Genomic DNA, 19,594 nt, shown 5'->3' with positions numbered 1-19,594 from the left:
CCCATGCCTCCCTGCCTTTGAATTCCAGCCCCCTCTGCTCACAACGCCTCACCCTTCGTTGGCACACTCCTGCTCGTCCGGCAGAACCCAGCTGGCGGGTGCCCTCCTCCCCTGCAAGTCTTTCTGGGTCCATGCAGGCCAGGCTGGTTTCACTTGTGTCTCATCCTCGGAGCTTTCAGAGCTCCTCAGGAAATGTCAAGCTGGCCTGTCGCTGGGTCTCTCGGTCCCACTGGACCAGGAGATCGAGGAGTGCAGCAGAGACGGGGCCTGGCACCCAGCAGGGGCTCCGTAAAGCCTTTTTAAATGGATAAGGGTCAGCAGAACGATCACAGAGTTCCTTTCAAACTGACACTCTGGAGTAGTCACCACTCTCCCCTTGCACACGCACTCCACAGTTTACAGGCCCTTTCAATGTTCCAACACAATCTCTCCCGACAGAGGGTCAAGCAGGCGGGATTAGCCCCATTTTACAGATGGTGGGTGGAATCAAGGTCACTGAAGCCGGGAAGACCACCCAGGACTCAGGACTCCCAGCCCAGTGGAAGCCAACTTTGCTATAATTCCAAGGTGATGGAGAATTCCATTTTGGATCATGAAAGCTAAGGCACCTTCTGCTCAATCCTACTCCAACCTTCAAACTTTCTCTGTTCTCCTGTTTGCCAAAGGAAAAGTCTGGAAACAGGATGGTCACAATTTCGGGACCTACCCACCTCTCTCTCAGAAGGCAGGAGGGACATGACCACCTCCAAACCAAATCCTTTTCATCCCAAATCTGCAGAAGGCAGCAGGGAGACCCTGAGACTTGGGGTCCTCATCTCAGCTGCCCCCAACTCAGAGATGCCTTCCCATCCCACTCCTGAGCACCCCACCCCCACCCACGCAGCCTCCCAGCCCAACCTTTATTACAGTTTAACATAGGCCGGCCCGGAGCCGCGGCAGAGAAATGAATCACATAATAGTTGATATGCGTTTTAATCAAGTAATTCGGGCAGAGCCGAGAGCCGGCGAGTGCGGGCTGGGTGTCCCTGAATACCAAGCAGGCCTGGGCGCAGGTCTCGGAAAATGGAAAAGTCATTTACAGCTCAGCTGGGGGCCGGCGAGCAGGGGCCGCGGCGGGTGTCCCCCCCCGGTCCCTCTGTGCGAACTGCTCAGCTGTGACCAGCACGTGGTGTGCGCAGCTCCTAGGGTCCCTCTGCGGGGTCTAGGCCAGGCAGCTCACAAGGGGCCGGGGGACCGGGGGTGGACAGAGGCAGGGATCGGACCCCAAGTCATGCCTCCCTGGAAGTGACCCCCGCCCCGTCCACCTCCTCTGCCCAAACTGCTCTGGGGTACCCGTCTCAGCACCACCCAGGCATCCAGACAGCAGACCGTCGGGGTCCTTAACAACCCCTTCACTCTCCCATCACGCCTCCCAGGCAGCCAGCCCAGCACCCAAACCGGGAGATGCAGCGTCCTTCTTATCTGCAAGCCCACCGCCACCCCACCCCGGTCCAGCCCCAGAGTCTGTCCATCTCTCCCCGGATTCCCACAGTCGTCTCCTGCCCCAGCAACTGTCAGCCTTTGCATAGGCTGTGCCCTCTGCCTGGAGCACCCCCTCATCCTCCTTCTGGCCTGCCCTTTGCAGCAGGCCACCAAAGAGGGGCACTGAAAAGCACAGGCCCCTGACACAGTTTGCCTGGATTCTGCACACTTCACGTGTGTCAATATGGATAATAATGGGAATCCCCTACCCCTGCCCCAAGAGCCACTTTCCTTCCTTTGCGGTTTATCCACAGTGCGCACCACAGTCAGAGGTGCTAAACGTTCCTTTTCATTGCCTGTCCCCACCCCCTCCATCATCCTGGTCATCACTCGAGTCCAAGTTCCAGGCAGGTGGGCGCTCGCTCTGCTGAATCTCCAGGGCTTGGCATAAACTGGACACCCGAATATTTGGTGAATGACTGAACGAGTAAATGAGTGAGTCTGTTAAGGCCATGAAAGAGTGCCAGGGACAAGTGAGTGCTCAGCATGAGTGAGCTGACATCCGTTCTGGACCACTCCTCCAGGAAGCCTTCCAGACACAACCTCTCCATCTGAGTCTGGAGTGCCTGCTTCTGCGCCCTTGTGGCTGGGGCTCAGCCAAACTGTCCACATGGATTCACTTCCGTCCTGCTCTCCCAGAGGCCTCCTAAGGGGACTGGAGGCACTGGTGACGTGGGGATCCAAATAGGTTCTATCTGACTCCAAGTGAAACGAAGTCACTCAGTCGTGTCTGACTCTTTGCGACCCCGTGGACTGTAGTCTGCCAGGCTCCTCTGTCCATGGGATTCTCCAGGCAAGAACATTGGAGTGGGTTGCCATTTCCTTCTTCAGGGGATTTCCCAACCCAGGGATCGAGCCCACGCCTCCTGCACTGCAGGCAGACGCTTTATCCTCTGAGCCACCAGGGAAGCATCTGACTCCAAATCTTATGCTATTTCTCAGCGACTGACTGACGCCCAGTGTCACTCTGCCAACTCAAGGAGGGGAGGAAATCGTGACAAAACTTCTTCTCTGGGAAGTGTCCATCTAATCCCAGCAAACTCCAAAAACAAAACAAAACTCTGACCCTTTGGTAGATGACTTGCATTATAAAAAATTGTGTCCGTTGGGGTATTCTCTGACTGTGGTTTCTGTGGTCACAGCAGAGTCCTGTCCTCGGGCACTAGAGGGCGCTCTTCGTACATTCCTGCCAGGAAGGGGCATATCCAGGAAGAAGGAAGTAGTACTGCTGGAAATAGCCGTGTGTTGTTGCCGTTCCAGAATTCAGAGCCATGTTTTTCCTCATGATGGATCCAGAGATCTTCCTGCCCTGAATTGTGAACCACACATTGTAGAGCACAAATCATGTTTAGAGGAGAAGACAGAGTTGGTAAAGGGCTGGAGCCGTCTGAGCCAAGGGCACTCAGTCGGCAAAGACTTCCTGGGGACAGAGTTTAAAAGCAGGTTCACCTCCTTACGGCAAGAGGGTGAGCTGAAGGTAGGTGCTGGGCAGACAACAGAGTTTGCTCCAACGGGGGGATTGCCAACAGGGCCTCTTCTCACGGAGTGTCGCCAAGGCTGCAGACACTGCGAGAATGTGGGCGGGATAGGAGCTGTGGGGTCAGATGGACCTGGGTTTGAATTCTGGGTCTGCCTCCCACCACTGTCGATGTTGAGTGTGTAACTGACCCTCTAGCCTCATTTTCATCCTTTCTAAAACAGGGGCAGTGATGCGAGTCAGGGAAGAAGGGAAGACAGCCGTCTGGAGGCTGAGCTCCGGGAGTGTAGGTGACTGGGCTGAGCTGAGCCATCTCTCCTCTCATTCAGACAGAAGCCTGGCAGGTGGGGAGCCGGCCCTCTGGGCTCAGCCCTCAACCTGCTGTGTGGCCCTGAATATGTCACTCGCACCCTTGGAATCTCTATTTCCCCATCCGCCCACTGGGAGAAACGCCGTCCACCTGCCCCTCAGGGTACGGATGGAGCTGCATAGATGGAAACTTTGAGAAACACCACGGGGCACCCGTGACTCAGTGATCACAGCCTGCTCCCCCACTAACTCAGGAAAGCTGCTTCACTCCTCTGGGCCACAGTTTCCTCTTCTGCAAAATGAGGGAAACCATAGCACGGACCTCACAGAGTCGTCACACACGAAAACTGGCTGAATTACTGCAAGACAAGGCTTATAACGCTGCCATGTACACAGTAGGTGCTCAATATATGTCAGTTATTACTGTTATTACTGCCGGTGCCTGAATACAAGAACTCCACCTATCCCAGCGGTCCTTGGAGGTTAGCACACTCGCCCAGCACCAAGCACAAGGGACGCATGAATGAGTGAATGAATGCCTCTGTCATTTCTTCCTTATCCTCCCACGGTGGGGGCTTCGCACAAACACAGTCACACGCACAGACCCCACATCCCGCCCCCGGGGGCGGGCCATCGCAGACACACGTGGTGCCCACAGAGAGCAGAGGGTGCAAAGGTCTCAGCTGAGCCGTCCAGCTGGGGCACCGACGCTGGCAGGGCCGAAGGGGCCAAGCAGGGCGGCCGGCCCCCAGGAAGCTGGCCCGGGGAGGCCTGGGGCGAGGCCTCAAAACCAGCCAAGGGGAAACGGCAGCGCCTGGGGCCCCGGCAAGCCAGATGCAGCCGCCCTGCATGGCAGGGAGGGAAAGGCAGCCTGGCCACCCGTCCGCGCCCCACAAAGCCGCTGTGAAAAGACCATATGCCCAGGGAGCCAAGCCTGCCGGAGCCCCTTCCACCACCTCCTGACTCCCCTCTCCCCCTCCTCAAAGCTGCAGCCGCTAGAAAGCCATCACAGGAAGTGGGGTGGAGAACCTGGGGTTTCAGAGCCTGGTTCCATCCACCTACCCTCCTGCCTCCAGGCTCAGCCCGGAGAAAGGGCTTAAACCCAGGGCTCATGGAACCCCAAAGGCTGGGCTCTGTGACCACACAGAGCCTCCTATAGCAGAAGTATACAGTAAGTGCTCAGTATATGTTAGTTATTATTGCCACTGCATGAAGGCCACAGGAGAGTAAACTCGAAGAGAGCTGCCCGTGGTTGGGGCTCTGCGCTGCTCCTGTAGCAAGTCACGTGGCCCCAGAGCAGCCCTAAGAGACGAGCATTTCCCTGAGCCCTGTGTTAAGGATGGGGAGGCTTGGGAGGAGTTGGAGCAGACTGATGGCTGCGCCCGGGCAGCCTGTGCCCAAGCCCCATCCTCACCGTCGAGGTGACCCTTGTGAGCCTGGCGTTCAGGGTCCTCCCTGTCCTGGCCCAAACGTGGCCCCCTGCAGGCTGTGGCCAGACCTCCATGCCCTGCAAAGGCTTGGGATGCTGCCCTCACACCACTTCCTAAGGTCCCACTTCCCCTATCCTTCAAGCCCGGACTTGAAGCCCGCCTAGTCCAGGAAGCCCTCCATGACTACCACACCCTGAACACCCTCCTGAAATCCCTGTGCCATTTGCCCCCCGTGGCCTTGACTCCTGCTGGGGACAAACAATTAAGTTTTAAGGCCTGTGTTCTGTTTATGAATATGCCTTATCATCCAGTCTGTAAGAGGTTTATTTGAACTGCTTGAGAATGGGACCTAGGTCTCCTCCATCAAGCTGGGGACAACCCAGAGTAGAGGTTATGCCTCCGCAATAAGACTGGGGGTTTCTTAAAGTTCTAGTCTACTGACATGTTTCTTCTTCTATAACTGGGCATGACCCCAGGGCGGGGTGAATGGGCACACCTCGGTGTTCCTATCACTCTGCTGCCGCTGCTGAGTCGCTTCAGTCGTGTCCGACTCTGTGCGACTCCATAGATGGCAGCCCACCAGGCTCCCCCGTCCCTGGGATTCTCCAGGCAAGAACACTGGAGTGGGTTGCCATTTCCTTCTCCGATGCATGAAAGTGAAGAGTGAAAGTGAAGTCGCTCAGTCATGTCAGATTCTTAGCGACTCCATGGACTGCAGCCTTCCAGGCTCCTCCATCCGTGGGATTTTCCAGGCAAGAGTACTAGAGTGGGGTGCCATTGCCTTCTCCTAGAATGTTCTTAATAACAGTATCCAATACAAACTGCAGCCGTCAGTTGAACAAAAACACCATGGACCTTGCCATCAGCAAAACAAGGAGAAATGACTCAAGTTTCCCCCGAGTCACAGGTTCTCTCTCAGGACCCTGGACTGATCCCTTTCCCCTCAGGACTCATTTCTGGCTGTCCAGTGTCCATCTGACCCCACCCTCATCTTTCTTTGAATGGGCCTCCCAGAAAACTCTAACATCATATGGAACATTAAGGGACACCCCCCCACACACACACACAAAAGCCAGGGCAATTCAAGTCCACTACCATGAAAACAAGCGGATTTCTGAGAATCTCGCCCCTTTGGAAGAGAACCACTCTGTTAGAGGCAGACAGGGCTGTGAGCTGATTCTAGGACACGGGTTTGAAGGTGAACCAGGATCGCTGGGAAAACAAGCTGCACCTTTAACGTTGCTTAATGGAGGCCGGCCTCCCTCCCTGGAGACAGAAAGCTTTACCTGGGAACCCACCTAACAGGACAGACTTCCCCCTCCGCGGACCAGCAGCAGAGGCCCCACCCGAGTCCTGTCTCCCCGTCTCGCTGCCCCTGGGGACTCCAGATTAAAATAAAGAGGGTCCCTCCAGACGCGCCACCTCACCCCTGCCACTGGCAGCTGAGACCACAGCTGGAGGAGGGGTTATTACTTTACCCAGAGCAGGGTCCCCAGGGAGCCTGTGAGCTGTTTGAAAAGACAGGGGGCTTCCAGATTGGAACTCTGACCTGTGTGTGGCTGGCTTCACCTCCAACTTGTTGTGTGACTCTGGCAAGTCCCAAACCCTCTCTGGGCCTCCTTTGCCCATCTCTGAAAGCCAGAGGTCCTCCTGGGTCTCTGAGAGTGAGCCTGAGAAGGGGGCTGGACGGTATCTGATTTATGCATCACTTCCCACTCCGGAACCCAGCACAACTCCTGGCATACAGTAGGGCTTGGGACATGCATCTGTGGCTAGATGAGAGAATGCTGGTGGTCGAGGGTAGCAAGGAGCTTCAGGGGGGACTGGGCTGCTAAGGAGGGGGTGCAGGGTGGGCTACGGGATGCCCCAAGATCATCTGATTCCTGTGGGGGTAAGGAAGGATGGACCTCGTGGCCCTGGGGTGCACACCACATGCTGCTTGGCCAGTGGTCCCAGACCCTTCTCCCTCTCTTAGGGGAAGGGGGTGGGCAGGCTCGCGCCTCCGTCCCCCTTCCCAACCCTGCCCTCCCCTCCCCGCCTCACCCCCTCCCCTCCCCGCCTCGCCCCCTCCCCTCTCCCCATCCCCTGTGTCTCCGGCTGGTCGCTGGGCAGCGGGCCTTTCACGGTGCATTCTCCCACTGCCCCTCCCCAGCCTCGCTCCCCGGCAACCTCATCCTGTTGTGCCCCCATCAATCTATGGCAGCCCAGCCCCTCCAGCTGGCCCGGCTGGGCCGTTCCCAGGCAGAGCAGGTCCACAGTGGAAGGTGGTGGAAAAATGTGGACAAATTTCTGATTTGCAACACTCTGGGAAAGAGTTTATTGCCATTGTTTGAGGACGAATGTATAAATAAAGCAAGGCGAAGATGGCAGGGGGAGGCTGATGAAAGGCAGAAAACGAGAGATTTTATGGCCATAAGGAGCGTACCCTAATGGTGATTTTTGAGGCACTAGACCATGGTAGTTACTTAGCCAAATGATCGCTGTGAAGCTGGGCAAGGCGGCTTATTTCTTAATTACTGTTACGTATCATGTCAGGCGGACGCCCCAGCCCGGGAAAACTTGGTCTTGAAGCAGACACCCGCTCAGAGCCGGGTCCCGGGGTTGGGACGCTGCTGGGTCCGCGGGAGGATGCCACTCACCCTCCTCGAGGGCAAGGGGCTTCCCAGGACCCTCTCTCTGTCCAGGCTCCTGCACCCAGACAGTAAAGCATCCACTCGACACATAGGGGTCGAACACGTGTAGGTTCTGAACCAGCTCTGGGTGATGCAGCAGAGGACGGAATGGACGAGATGTCCAGTTACAGAAGATAACAGCAAAAAGCGGCTGGGGCTCATTTGGGGCTCCTCCCGCAAAATGAGTCAGCAGGCAGGACAGCGGAGGGGAGGAGGCAGGCGGTGGGGCCGGAAGGCGGTGGAGGGAAGAGCAGTGGCTTCGGCTGTGCCACCTGGGCCAGGGACCTCTGTGAGCCTCTGTCTCTCTCCCCGAGAAAAGAGGGGGCGGGACGAATTTCCCTCCTTTTGGCTCTAACATCACATGGTTCTGAGACGCTGGGATGCTGTGATTCCATTATTTTTAGAGTTGGTGGGGTTGGTTTCTTTCAAAAGTGAACAGCGTTTGTCCTGTGAAACACTCTTGCCTTTTTCTGGTGGTCTGCGTCTGTCACGTGACGCAGTGACAGAAGGAGCAGGGGAGTTACAGTTTATTCAGGGTCTGCTCCGTGCCAGGAAGTCAACACGCGTTGCGTCCTTGCATGAAATTCTCAGTCATCTCTTGGAGCCGGGGCTCGTTGGTGAACGCTCAGGAAAGGGCGGAGACCTGCTCGGATACTAAGTGGCAAAGCCTCCCTTCAGCCCAGGTGGATCCCACACCAAAGCTAACGAATGGATTTTAAGGAAACCTAAACCAAACGCCCTTGCCAGCGGCGCCTACAAGGGTGGTTCTCAAGCTTTAGGGCATCAGAATCCTCGGGAAAGTGAAACTCGCTCAGTCGTGTCCGACTCTTTGCGACCCCATGGACTACACAGTCCATGGAATTCTCCAGGCCAGAAGACTGGAGTGGGGACCCTTTCCCTTCTCCAGGGGATCTGCCCAACCTAAGTATCAAACCCAGGTGTCCCCCATTGCAGGTGGGTTCTATACCAGCTGAGCCACCAGGGAAGCCCAAGAATACTGCAGTGGGCAGCCTCTGCCTTCTCTAGCAGATCTTCCCGACCCGGGAATCGAACCGGGGTCTCCTGCATGGCAGGCAGACTCTTTACCGACTGAGCTATCGGGGACTCAGATATGAAACAGAGATTGCTGGGTCGCCCAGGGGAGTTTCTGATTCAGCAAGTGGAGCCTAAGAAGCTGCATTTTCAACAAGTTCCCCGGGGACGCCAGGCCACCTCTGCTGCTGGGGGCCGTGCTTTGAGAACCCTTGCTCCACAGAAATTCAGAGAAAAGTAACAACAGCTAGCAAACAAAAACCACACTGCTCCAGGGAAATGGAAAACATACAAGTCTTCTTACTCTCATCAGAATGGGAGTAGACAGGCTGAAAGAGACCGCAGACTCATGGCACCAAAACCCTAGGTCTTTTTCAGAATGATGAGGGAGAAGACGGTCAGCCCGAAGAGGACCAGCCAGGGGGTCAGCTCAGCAGGTGGACTTTCTTCTCTGTGGTCCTGCGACCTGCCATGGTGGCTGGGTCATCAGACCCCGGACGGACCACTGGCATGCCTGGAGCCCTACTCAGGGCCCTGCCTGTCCCAGCTCCACCCCAGCCTCTTCCCGCTCCTTCTAGCTACACTGTCTCCCTTCCTAAGCTCCCTTCCTTCTCCCACCATCAGCAATCGGGTGGGCACTATTACTAGCAGGGGAAAGGCCTGCCGCCCACCCAAACAGCGACTTTAAATGGTTTTCAAAGTCAGGGACCCTGCCCCACACCTGCCTCCTCCCTGGCCCACCTTCCAGCCTCCCAGCTTGAATCATCTGGAGAGTCGTTATTTATTTCCGCTCCAGAAGAACAAGGATTTTGTTCACTGCTTTAATTCCCAATGCCCAGAAGAGAGCCTGGCCCATTCAGAAAGCTCGACACAGATTTGCTGAATAAATGAATGAGTGGATAAATGCACATCTATGGAACGAATGCACAGCCCTCTCCAACATGCTCAGACCTCTGCTATGACTTGGGATGCTCCGACAGATGCCGACGAAGGCTTGCTTTTCAGGCCAACGTGCTCGTTGGTGACTAGGTTGGAATCACCGTGCACAATGATCTCATTAGAGATGTATTTATGCATCGTCAGACACCTGGCACCACGCTGAAAGCCCCAGCTAGCCAGCTGAACAGTTCCAAGAGGTCTGGAGGATCGCTGCTCCGTAAACCGACACACAGGTACTCCACTGAATCCCTCCATCCACATCCAGATGGCTGGTCCACTCAGAGGCGGCCCAGATGCTAACGCGCCGTCTGAATGATGCTCGCAAAACAGCCTCTGCGGCTGCCACCGAACCCCTTGGCCACCCTGGACTGCGAGAGTCTCCCTGCGAATAACACCTTTGGAAATGGGTGGCTGGAGGAGCCTGTTTTTAAAGGAGTTAAAATCCAATTTGATCCTGCTGCTTACGCCTTTTCTAGTTTGATGTGTTTTTGATAAAAAAAAATGTTTTTGATCAATAAAAATAAAACCTGTTACTCACACCCTGGGACAATTATTGCTCTGGGCTCAGTTTGCTGAATCTTGATAGAATAAATAATGTTATTTTCCCCAAACGTGGACAGCCATAGGTTAGGTCCGTTAAACCAGCAGGGAGGGAGTGGAATCTGAAAACACACTGGTTCTCAGAGGGCAAAACCATGCTTCGAGGTGGTAAGGGGTTGGGCTTCCCAGCTTCCCAGCTCTGGGGACCGAGTGGGGACAAATCTCCATGAGGGTGAAGCAGCAATAACAGGCCCTCGCGATGGTCTTACCTGGCCAAGGGCTGTGCTAGGCACGCGTAACTGACATCCTCCCACGAGACTCAAAGCGGCACTGATACGGAACTGATTCTAAGGACAAGACTCGGAGAGGGGCAGTGACTTACCCAAGGTCACACAGCTGGCCAGGGCTTGGACCTGGGCCACCAGGAGTCTGAGCACGTGGTCGGACCCCTTTGCCCCATCTCCCTTTCATTGGGTGAGGGCAGTGACAAGGCCCGGGACAGCGCGGAACAAGCGCAGGCCGACGCCTCTTTCTCTACATGCTTGCCTTCTCCCCTCTCCCCGCAGTGCCATCCTGGGCTCGCTCCAAATCGCCCTGAGACAGGGCTGCTGATCAGACCAGCGCTCTCTGTCTAGCCTGGGGTGGCGTTGGGGGAGGGGCTGCAGCCGTCGCCACAGAGGGGAACACGGTGGGAAGGTCTGGATCCTGTGCAACGGGAGTCCCATGGAAGGACCCACATCCACTGTCAGCCACGGTCCCGCGGGGTATGAGCACATGTGCTTACAATTCCTGGGACCTTTATTTCCTGTTAGATATTTGTGAACAAAAGAATTGATCTTCTACCGAAAGAACCTGACGTATCCTACAAGAGGTCAGGGGCGGGTGCATTGAAGGAGCGGGGATGGCTTGGCAACCTCAAAGGCTGAACTAGACAGGTAATACCAGGCGCCTGGGGCACCCGGTGGCTACCTTTAGAGGGTCAGTGGTGAAAGAGGGGGAGATGGTCCAGGGATTCTGAAAGTGAGGGGCTCGATCAAGGTGCCTGGAGAGTCGGAAGGTGTCAGTGACCGTGGTGTGGAGATGGACACTGGTGGCAGATGAAGAAGGACAGAAATATACAATCCCAGGGGCCCAGCGTGTGTCCAGCTTGCGTGCTGTGTGCTAAGTTGCTTCAGTCATTTCCGACTCTTTGCAGCCTTATGGACTGTAGCCTGAATATTCATTGGAAGGACTGATGCTGATGCTGAAACACTAATACTTTGGCCACCTGATGTGAAGAACTGACTTATTTGAAAAGACCCTGATGCTGGGAAAGATTGAGGGCAGGAGGAGAAGGGGATGACAGAGGATGAGATGGTTGGATGGCATCACCGACTCAATGGACATGAGTTTGAGTAAACTCCGGGAGTTGGTAATGGACAGGGAGGCCTGGAGTGCTGTGGTCCATGGGGTTGCAAAGAGTCAGACATCACTGAGCGACTGAAATGAACTGAACTGAACTGGATTGTAGCCCACCAGGCTCCTCTGTCCATGGGATTTCCCAGGCAAGAACAGTGGAGTGGGTTGCCAGGCCCTCCCCCATGGGATGTTCCCGACCCAGGGATAGAACCCACGTTTCTCACACCTCCTGTGTTTCAGGCACGTTCTTTACCACTAGCGCCGCCTGGGAAGCCCTCGGGGGATCCTTCCCATCCAGGGACCGAGCCTGAGTCTCTGGCACGGCAGGCAGATTCTTTACCCTCTGAACCACCAGGGAGGCTCCGTGTCCAGCTTGGATGGTATTAAATACATTGCCTCCTCCCATCCTGACAACTTGAGCAGAAAGGAACTGTATCGTTCCCATTCTGAAATGAGGAGACAGATGATCCCACGAAGGCTCTAACTCAGAGACAAGGCAGAGCCCGGATGCAAGATTCGAATCCAAGCCAGCTGAACCCCAGTGACGCTGGGAAGGGGAGGCCTCCCCCAGAGTCCGACTGTTACCCTTACAGCCCTCCTCGCACAGGGCCACGGGGCGCCCCCCGCCCCCACCCCGCCCGGGCCGCCTGCCCTCTAATTAGATTCCCCTGGAAATAAGAGTGCATTGTGCCGTTCTGCTGAAGGCAAACGGATTTTACAATTTCTTTTCTTTCCTCCTCTTTAATAACTCGCAATGTCTCAAGGAGGTTTTACTTAGGGTCTGCACACTGGAAAATTATTCTGTCTCTCATGCACTCGATTTTCTCTTGAGGAAAATTGAAAACTGGATTTCTCTTCCACCGCCGGCCCCTGCTCCTGGCCGATCATGAGCCCAGAATATGCTAGTCCGTTCCTCAAACCCTCCTTGGAACCTTCTCTACCTCGAAAGCAAGGGCCCCCCTGCCTTCCTGCCCCACAGCCTGGAAAGCCTGGCAGCCCCGCTCATCTAGGGAACAGCGGGCAGCCTTTCAAAGCTGAGCGAGCAGGCCGGGGGCCGGGGAAGGGAGGGGGCGCAGCGGTCTGCTCCACTTTGAGATGCTTTTTGCCTCCGGAGAACTGGACCGGCTCCAGCCACTTTCGAGGTGGGAGCTGGGTGAGGCAGGACTTTTATTGGTCCCATCGGGTTCCCGTTAAGTGTCAGGGGATAAATCATAAACAAATGGGTCCCATTTCCATTTCTGAAAGTATCCCAGCCCTGCCTTGGCCCTCCGCATTGAAGGGTACATCCCTTTAAGTGGTGCCTGATGGCAGGAGGAGCCAGGTGGATGGTGTCACCTCAGTGGCCGGGGGGCACCCAGTCTTCAGCCGGACCCACGGCCACGTGTGGCGGACAGTCAGACGGGCAGACAGAAGGGCGCCCCTGGGGGGCGGCGGATCTGGGCTCCAAGTGGACAGGTTTCATAAATTAGCATTTGAGAGCTCTTGCCCAAGGGAGGCAGGAGGGTGGAGGGGAGGCTGAGTGCAGAACACGGCCAGGGCTGGGCTGGGCGAGGGTGTGGCTGGTGCGTCCCCGGCTGGGGGCTAAGAGGGTGGAGATGGGCACGGCAGGGCCTTGGGGCCGGGCGCTCAGGACTCGTGGGACAGAATGTCTCTGGTATCATAAGCATGGTGACACCCCCTTCACCCCCACCTCCTGGCTCCTACCGCCCCGCTCCCACAGTGCGGGGTGGAGACGGGAAAGCGACTCAGCTACACCCATGCCCGCCCCGCTCCCACAGTGCGGGGTGGAGATGGGAAAGCGACTCAGCTACACCCATGCGCATAATTCATCTGACAATAACAGGGACCATTTGCCAGGCACCCAGGTCCAGGCACTTACAATGGTCTCATCTAATCCTGGCAGTATTCCCACCAGGTAGGCACCGTTGCCCCCACTGTACAGAGGAGGGCTCTGGAAAGCGGAAACACCATTCCCAGCTGTTATTACCGCCCCCAGGAAGCACTTCCTATGCGCCTGGCACTGTTTAAATGTGAATAAGTGAACTCCCCTAACCACGGCAACATGTGGCAACGACTATCATTCCATTTGCAGAAGAAGACCCCAAGGCTCAGAGGCAAAGCGTGAGCTGATCCCAGGTCCAGGGCACACACTGACCTCTCTGTGTGGGGAGGGGAGGCTTTCCCAGGTAAACTCGGTCTCTGATGTTTGAAATCCTTTCGTCAAGAGAGTCTGTTGGTTCAAGCTAGGAGACCTGAGAGTCCCAACTCATTAGGATTCAACTTATAGTTGCAAAAAACCGAGACCAGAGAGGGAGTGTGACTTGCTGGAGGTCACACAGCAAGTCAGTGGGAGAGCTACACTGGCCCTCCTCTAGAGACCCATGGACACTCTCGGGTATGTGAGCAATAGGGGGAAGGGTGGCCAACAGCAGGCCTCCCAGACAGGGCTCTGCAAAGGGTGCTGCCAGCACAGCCGCTGTGTAGTTAAGCCCTGGGGTCACTGACGCAGGACGCACGCTCTGAGCTCTGACGATGCCCTGATCCCTCCCAGCCCTTCCCTGCAAACCTGGAAGCAATTCTACTGGCTGCCACCCCTCAGCTGAAGACACTGCAGGCCTGGGAGTTGGGAAGGAGAAAAAAAAAAGAGGGGGGGGGGCAAGTGCCAGGAACTGAGTGGCGTCAGCCAGGCTGGAGGCTGGAGCGCCCTTCTCGTGCCCCCCACGTGGAACTAGAGGTGGCTGGCAAGACGTGGCTTCGGAGACCAGCGAGCCGGGAGTCCGAATCCTGGGTGAGCTCACACTGGCCCTGTGGCCTCTGAGCTCCAGCACCTGGAGGCAGACAGGTGCCCAAGTGACGCAAGGCTCTGAGGACAGGAAGGCAAGGGAGACACTCGCTGTCCCTCACCCCCAAGGAAAACGGACACAGGGGCGGGCTGCCTCCTCGTGGGCCCCGACATGCTGCAGGAAGAAACTTGAGGAAGACGGGCCTGGCTGGGGAAGGGGCTCCACGGCGGCTGAGTCACTGTTTGCTGACGGTTACCCAAGATGTGCCCAAACAAGAACCAGGCAGGGTCCTCCTCCAGCACCGCCAGACACACCTGCCCGTTCCAAAACCAGGACAAAGGCAACCCTCCCTGTGGAAAAAGACGTGCCAACCCGGCACCAAGCACGGCTCCATGACGGGAGCTGCGATTATTTTCACGAGCACTTAACGAGCACCTACTCAGCCCCAGCCACCTTCTCGCATGCTCTCCCTCCTAAGCTGCCATCCTGCCATCTCATGGCTCCCGGTTTTGCAGGCGAAGAGGCGGAAGCTGGGAGCCTGTGGCTCAGGCATCCGTGTGATGGAATTCCCACAGCTCTGACTCTGGGCTCTCATCCTGGGCCACTTACTAGAATCCTCGGGGGAGCCTTTCAAATAAATACTGCTCCCTTCTGATGTAATGGTCTGGAGGGGCAACTTGGGCAGTGAGGTTTTTTAAAGCTCCCCCATGTGACTCTTCCATGCAGCTAGGGCTGAGAAGTGCTGCTCTGGGGCTCCTGGGCCTTGCTCCCGAATTTCCCATCTCCTAGTTAGCTCTGGAGTTGAAGAGACAGATGGTTAAGAGCTCAGAGGACTGGCATGGGAAGTGGGAGCATGTTTGCCAGTGGCCTCGGCTGGAGGAAGAGCTAAGTTTGGACTCTCCCCTAACTGACCCCTGGTGCTGGCTGGGTTGGCTCAGGGGCCCTAGCCGAAGGTAACAGGTGGGCAGGAGCTCCTGGGACTGGACTGGGGAGGTCATTCACACCATCCTCCTGCCTCCACCACATTCTTGGAGTAAATCCCACCTGGCCCCTAGCTAATCTTCCTCCCCGCCACCCTCCACCCAAGACCTCATGACTTGTAGAGACTTAGTGGGTGGGCATTTCCTTAAGTGTGACCTCAGTCCTTCCAGCTGCACCCTCCAGAATCCGTCTCCTGGAACCTGTCCTCCTGGGCTCCACTGTTGTGGGGGGATCTAGCTACACTTCTTGGGAAAAGGGTTTCCCTTTATGGGGCTGCTGCAAAGTGAGGGATGTATTTAGTCCAAAAATCTCTCCTTCCCTTGCAAGTCTCTAACAGAGGACAAAAATGAAGACCAGTCACAGAACAAACTTCTCCCCAGCCCTTCCCTTTCTGTAAGATTTAGCACTTGACCACCTGAGAGTGGGTGTTGCTGCTGCCCCGTGTACCAGTGGGGAGCAGGCACAGGGAAGTCCAGCCCCACTGCACACTCGACTAGCTGTGGCAGGGTCGGGACCTGAACCCAGCTCCTCCTCAACTGAGCCATTGGGTCAAGGGCAAGCAGTCAAGGACCTGCCATCTTTGGGTCTGCAGCAGGAGGGAAGAGAGTCAGACCAAAAGAAGGGCTGCCCAGCCTTAGGCGTCCCAAGTCCTAGAACCAGCTGCTAAGAGGGAGCGGTAGGATGTCTCAGGGGGCTCTTGTGAATGAGCCCCAAAGCACGCCTGCCCCCGAAGCCTACCACTGGAACCAGGCTCCCAGATGCCCCCCGCGCCCCCTCCCCCAACCAAGCAGCCTGAATCTCCCCCAGGTGAGCCCGAGGGGAAATTCAATCCTGTTTCCTTTCCTCTGAACTTGCCAAGAGCTTGTTTGCTCTGAGAGGCCCGTGAGGCCTTGGCTTCCCTGGTTTCAAATAATTGACTTTCACAGCCTGTCTTCAGGTGGAACGCTGCCACGCACCACCTGGGCGAAAGGTTGAACCCCGAGGACTTTGCCAGGGAATGAATGGGGAGGTGTCCTAGCTCCGAGATTGGGTGGGTGCCTCCCAGAGTCAGCTCGGGGCCCCATTGCGCCTTCCCTGACCCGAAGCCTTGCCACGGTCACTGGCTGCCACGGAGTTGGCTCCTCCTGGGGGCCTGAGACGGGCAGAGCGGGCTGAAGGCCCCTCGCACCCTGGAGGTCCTACCGGGCAGCTCCTAGTGGGAGCGCGTCACTTACAGCTGTGCCCCCTGCACCGTTTGCCCTGCTGGGGCTGGAGGCAGAGAGCACACTTCCCCACACCCAACAACCCCTTCTCTGCAGGGCCTGTGGTCCCCACAGGCCAGAGTGCTCAGGTCCCCCTGGACTGAAACCAGACCCCTGTGTGTGATGGGACAGGCCTGAGGTTTGGAGTTGCAAAGCTGGGGGCTCTTCTCCTCCAGATCAAATCATCATTTCGAAACAGAATCATTATTCTCAATTGGCAGAAAACAGGTGCAAATTTTCTGCACCAACTGGGGCTTCCCTGGTGGCTCAGCTGGTAAAGAGTCCGCCTGCAACGGGGGAGGCCTGGGTTCGATTCCTGCGTTGGGAAGATCCCCTGGAGAAGGGAAAGGCTCCCCACTCCGGTATTCTGGCCTGGAGAATTCCATGGACTGCATAGTTCATGGGGTCACAAAGAGTCGGACACGACTGAGTGACTTTCACTTCGGGTGCAAATAACCACTCCTTGCTTTCTCCTGCAGGAAACTCCATCATTTCTGCAGCTGAAACGCCCTGCTCCCCAAGTCTGCCCATGCCCATGTCTGTCTAGCTCCAGACACAAGACACCTGGTCCCTCAGCCTTCTGTGCTGGCTGGAGTCCTGGGAAGGACACGCGCCATAGGTGTGTTGTCAAGGCTACTGGGGCCAAGAGCTCCAATTTCAACCCCACTCAGTCTGCCCCGGAAATACAAATAATCAGCTGCCACATTTGTCGAGAGCTGCGTCCAGGCTCCCTGCTGTGTGCGTGCGTCTGCCATCCAACTTGCTCAGCCACTGTCTGTGATGGGATCGCATCACATGAAGGAGTGAGTGGACACGAGGGAACTCAGGCCCAGAGAGACGAGGTCACTATCCCAAGGACACACTGCGCAGTCACGATTGGAATTCAGGTCCAGCTGGCTTTGGAGCCTGGGAGCTCAGCTACCATCCTACACTGCATGTTAGAATCCCTGGAAGCAAGAGGTGGTATCTCAGGCTGGGCATGTTCAAGAGCCTGGCGTGGTCCCTGGGGAAGGCAACACATTGTCCTGTTTCCCTCAGGATTTGGGGCTCACCTGTCATATGTTCAGGGGAACAATATGTGTCCAGGGGAGCAGATCCCAGAATAGGAGCCCCTGGCCTGCCCTCCTCCGGGCCTTACACTTTTCATCTGTATAATGGGGGCAGAGAGCTAGCTGACCCCAAAGCTCCCCGCCCCAGCCCCAGTCTGACACTCTATCACTTACTGTGAGGCTCTGAGCTACTGATATCGCCCTTCAGGCCTCAGTTTCCCCTTATGTAAAACAGAGTGACAACCCATAGCAGGTAGTGAGGATCCCAGCCTTGGAAGAGCTTTGCAAACTGCCAAGTGAAAGTGAAAGTCGCTCAGTCGTGTCCGACTCTGAGACCCCGTGGACTCTACAGTCCATGGGATTCTCCAGGCCAGAATGCTGGAGTGGATAGCTTTTCCCTTCTCCAGGGGATCTTCCCAACCCAGGGAGCGAACCCAGGTCTCCCACACTGCAGGCGGATCCTTTCCCAGCTGAGCCACCAGGGAAGCCCAAGACTACTGGAGTGGGTAGCCTATCCCTTCTCCAGGGGATCTTCCTGACCCAGGAATGGAACCGGGGCCTCCGGCATTGCAGGCGGGTTCTTTACCAGCTGAGCCACAGGGGAAGTGCTGGCCGTAAGTGGACTCCGGGCGTGGCTAGCTCACCCTCAGCCCGGGAGCACCGCCTCCCGCCTCTCCCCACGCTCTGTCTTCCCTTTTCCAGGTCACTGGCTCCCCGTTTGTCATGCCTCCTGCTCTCCTCCGGGTATGGAGGACTCTCAACAATTGGGAAGGGGAAACCCAGATGTGGCTGTAGGCCGTCAGGCGGGCCAGGAGAGGGGTCACCACCGCCTCAGAGGAACGAGATCATCTTTCCAGCAAGATGGAATCAGTCCCGGCCCTGCCACTAATTAGCTGTGTGACCTTGGGCAAGTCACTTAACCTTTCTGGGGCCTTTGCCCCTCCATCTGTGAAAGTGAGAGGGTCAGACTAGATGCCTCCCGAGCTGACACATGAGACGGATCTGATGCTGGGGAAGCTCCTTTCTGCTCCAAATCAAAATCCTAGTGCCAATGACCTGGGGGAGCTGGGAGCTTCCTGATCCTGGATGGGAAAGGGAATCAAAGCCCCAGGACCTCACATTCTTCACGATGGGTGAGGGGCGGGTGGACATCTCTCTTTCTCTGCGCCCTCTCTTCAGTGGGCGGGAGAAGGAAAGGCGCTGGTACTATGAGCGAGCCACCGAGGATGGGCCGGTAGCAGCCGGCCCTGACGTCAAGGCCACGGTAGAGTCTTGCAGCAGTCCCTGGCCTGTCGGGAGAACATCTGGACTGCTTATCTTTCCCATGCGGCCAGGCAGTTCTTATCTGGAGTCTGTCCTCTGAACTCAGCAGTTGTATTTTAGGATGGGGCCAATTCCTCCGCACACTCTAGAATATTCCAGAGGACTTAAAAAATTCAAATTCCAGCTCAGCTACTTTCTATCAGGAGGCCTGATGGAACCCTCTATTTCCCTGGTCCTCAGTCTTGCCATCTGTAAAACAGGGGCAGCAGTGGCTCCTGGAGTTAGCAGGCGAGAGTCACAGGCCCAGGGCTAGGCACATCAGCCCTCACCTGTCAGACCAACAGCGACAGAGCAGCTGAAGAGCCCACGGCTCGTGAGGCGTCGAGAAGGGAGCAGTTTCTGGTACCAGCCTCCAGAAAATGATGTCCTTGACACACGAACTGCTTGAGCCTAGAACAGGGCACGCCGCCCATTTAGTCAAAATAAATACATGCATGGATGTGCACACTTTCCTGCAGAGAAATACCTAGAAGATCAGACTCCCAAATAATGCCCAATATTTAACTCTGGGGGATAGAAAGAAGGAGATAACTTTCTACATCCTCCTATGCTTGGCTTCTGTTTTCACGTGAAGCGGGTAATTTTTTATAATGAAGAACTAACAGGTGCTTCCCTGGCGGTCCAGAGGTTGCGAATTCACCTGCCAACACAGGGGACACAGGTTTGACTTCCGCTCCAGGAAGATCCCGCACGCCATGGGCAACCCCACGTGCCACCACTCCTGAAGCCTGCGGGCCCCGGAGCCCAGGCTCCGCAACAAGGGAAGCCGCTGCAGTGAGAAGCTCGCACCCGCAGCGAAGAGCAGCCCCTGCTCGCTGCAGCTAAGGAAAGCCCGAGAGCAGCGGTGAAGACCCAGCGCAGTCAAAACATAAATAAATCTTTGCTTAAAAAAAAGAAAG

At 56.3% G+C, this 19,594-nt stretch overlaps 1 protein-coding gene and 1 non-coding gene across 3 annotated transcripts in view; both read right to left on the bottom strand.

Annotated features, from left to right (window-relative positions):
- Positions 1–19,594, bottom strand: part of PAX7 (paired box 7) — a 109,432-nt gene that overhangs the window by 57,177 nt on the left and 32,661 nt on the right. The gene's annotated exons all lie outside the window — the stretch shown is intronic.
- On the bottom strand, positions 8,441–8,513 carry TRNAG-GCC. The gene has a single exon. It is a non-coding gene; the product is annotated as a tRNA-Gly (tRNA).

Source organism: Capra hircus, chromosome 2 (assembly GCF_001704415.2).
Source record: "Capra hircus breed San Clemente chromosome 2, ASM170441v1, whole genome shotgun sequence".
Lineage (NCBI taxonomy): Eukaryota > Metazoa > Chordata > Mammalia > Artiodactyla > Bovidae > Capra > Capra hircus.
The sequence above is the reverse complement of the archived record's forward strand: the minus strand, read 5'-3'. Positions and strand labels throughout refer to the sequence as shown.